The sequence below is a fragment of the Schistocerca cancellata genome, chromosome 7 (genome assembly GCF_023864275.1).
Source record: "Schistocerca cancellata isolate TAMUIC-IGC-003103 chromosome 7, iqSchCanc2.1, whole genome shotgun sequence".
Classification (NCBI taxonomy): Eukaryota; Metazoa; Arthropoda; class Insecta; order Orthoptera; family Acrididae; genus Schistocerca; species Schistocerca cancellata.
This window is the reverse complement of record NC_064632.1, coordinates 477,175,240-477,178,166: the sequence shown is the minus strand read 5'-3', so window position 1 is coordinate 477,178,166 and position 2,927 is coordinate 477,175,240. Positions and strand designations below refer to the sequence as shown.

Below are 2,927 nucleotides of genomic sequence, written 5' to 3'. Positions count from 1 at the left end.
TGGCTAACGTTGAAGCTGCTATCGAAGTGGGCTGCCACCAGTTGGGCGCGGCGTTTGTGTCCTCTTCACCTATCGGTCTCTGCTGTCACCTTCTCGTCGTGGAGGGAGGTCGGTCAGCGTGCGATTGGCTGACCTCTTCTCTGTCTGACTGGCATGACGGCGTTGACTTTACGCCGTAACACTGACGAAGAAAAATATCGCAACATCAGGAAATAATTAATGTAGAATAATGAAAGTTCGGGAATTTATTTGTCTGTGTAACATATTTAAGTGATTGACATTGCAAGATCACAGGGTAATGAAAGCTCGAGGTAAGCCATTGCAAATGTGAAATGCTGGTACATGTATAAGCCAACGGCCTTGCCGCAGTGGTAACACCGGTTCCCGCCAGATCACCGAAGTTAAGCGCTGTCGGGCTGGGCTAGCACTTGGATGGGTGACCATCCTGTCTGCTGAGCGCTGTTGGCAAGGGGGGTGCACTCAGCCCTTGTGAGGCAAACTGAGGAGCTACTTGATTGAGAAGTAGCGGCTCCGGTCTGGGAAACTGACATACAGCCGGGAGAGCGGTGTCCTGACCACATGCCCCTCCATATCTGCATTCAGTGATGCCTGTGGGTTGAGGATGACACGGCGGCCAGTCGGTTCCTTTGGGCCTTCATGGCTTGTGCGGGAGGAGTTTAGCTTTTTGGTACATGAATAATGTAACCACCTGGATGTTGAATGCAAGCATGTAAAAGTGCATGCATTGTGTTGTACAGGCGCCATATGTCAGTTTGTGGGATGGAGTTCCATACCTGTTGCTCTTGGTCGGTTAATACATGCGCGGTTAATGCTGATTGTCGATAACGCTGAAGATTTCGTCCGATGATACACCGTATGTGCTCCATTGGAGACTGATTTGATGATCGAGCAGACGAAGGCTTACAGCAGCGGTGTTTGGGTGAGCGTTATCCTGTTGGAGAACACCCTCCTGATGCGGTGTTCATGAATCCCCACACAACAGATCGAATCACCAAACTGAAGTACAAATTTGAAGACACGACCACGAGAATGCTCCTGTTATCGTACGAAATCGTACCCCAAAACGTAACTGCCGGTGTGGGTCTAGTGTGTCCAGCATGAAGGCAGGCTGGTTCCAGGCCTTCAAGTGACATTTTTCTAACGTACAGCCGTCACGGGCACCGATGCAGAACCAGCTTTCATCACAAAACACGACAGACTTCCACCCCGCCCTCCAGTGACCTCTCGCTGGCACCACTGAGTCCAGCAAATGCCGGTGGTTTGGGTTCAGTGGAATGCACGCTACAGGGCGTCTGGCTCGGAGCAGTCCATGAAGCAACCGATTTGTAACAGTTGCCTTTGTGGTTCCAACTGCTGCTCAAATTGCTTCTGCAGAAGCAGAACGATGCGCCAGAGCCATACGCCGAACACGATGGTCTTCCCTCTCCGTAGTGCCACGTGGCCGTCTGGAGCCCGGTCTTCTTGTGGCCGTACGTTATATATTTTCCTCAGAATTTTTCTTTCCTGCTTTTCAATCTCTCTGATCTTCGTATGACCATGAATGACTGCAGTTTCTGCAGTGCTTCTGGAAGGACTACTGTGTTGTAATGCCTTAGTTCCGCATTGACAGAAATAGATTTCTTATTATAGTGATTGCAAGCGAGCTTATATACTTATGGTAATCTGGAGATTCTAGCTTTATTAGCTATTGAGTTCAGTCCTGATGGTTGGATTATCTCTCCCATATATCTGTAGTGGGCAACTTGTGCCACTTTCCCGTACTGAGTAGTAATGAGGAGATTATCTACAGGTTTGTTTTCCATGTACTGTGTTTTCCCGCAGGAGATTTGTAGCCTAATTTTCTGTGAGATTTCGTGTAGTTTTTCCAATGCAAGTTTGGCTTCCTCTCTATTGTTCGTTAGAATAGCAAGATCGTCCGCAAAAGCCAGATATTTCACCCTCATTCTCTGCTGTTTTTTAATCCCAAGCTGAATTCCTTTCATTTCCTCTTCTCATGTCCTCACAATTTTTTCCAGAACAATATTAAACAGAAGGGAGGACATTAAATCTCCTGGCAAACACCAGTATGGATATGAAATGCTTCTGATGTTTCTCCCATCAATTTAACTTTGGAGGTTATATCTGTTAATGTCTGTTGAATAATTGACCTTGTTTTCCTGTCAATCCTGAACTACTGTAAAGTGTGAAACAATATTTGTCTATCTATTTAATCGTAAGCCTTTTTAAAAGCGACAAAAGTTACCAAAGTTTTTCTACATTTGAAAAATTGTTTTTAAGTTCCATATCTGTTCGATGCAAGATCGACCTTCGCGAAACCCTGCCTGATACTCCCCTATTAACGGGTTCGCTTGTTCTTCTAGTCTGTTCAACAGGGCCTTTGAAAGAATTTTGTATGTTACAGGCAACAGTGAAATTCCCCTGTAATTATTTGGATCGGTTTTTGCACCTTTTTTGTGGAGAGGGTGAATTAATGCACATTTCCACTCTGCAGGTATTTCTTCAGTTTCCCAAATATTTGATATAATTCACTGGCTTGCTTGTGTGAGATCATTGTCATTTAATTTCCATACTTCTGTTAAGATTCCGTCTTCCCGTGGAGACTTGTTGTTCTTCAGATAACTGATTATTTCCTTTACCTCTTTAAGTGATGGTGGATTTGAATCGGGTTTGGATGTGGGTTTTTCGAAATCAAGATGTTCTGTTGGAATCTCGCAGTTGAGAAGTGAGTGAAAATATTTAGCTAAAATTTGACAGTTCTTTTTAGGGTTGGTTTCAGTGATCCATCGGGCTGACGAAAGCACAGATTAGGTGGTCGATACCCTGCTAGGTTTTCTTTGAAGATTTTGTAAAAATTTCTGGCGTTGTTCTTGCTAAATTCTTATTCAGTTTATTAAAGCCGGCTTACA

The 2,927-nt window shown here is 44.7% G+C and overlaps 1 pseudogene; it reads left to right on the top strand.

Annotated features, from left to right (window-relative positions):
- The first annotated feature begins 350 nt into the window (after window positions 1–350).
- Window positions 351–468, top strand: LOC126093157 (5S ribosomal RNA; annotated as a pseudogene).
- The last annotated feature ends 2,459 nt before the right edge of the window (window positions 469–2,927 follow it).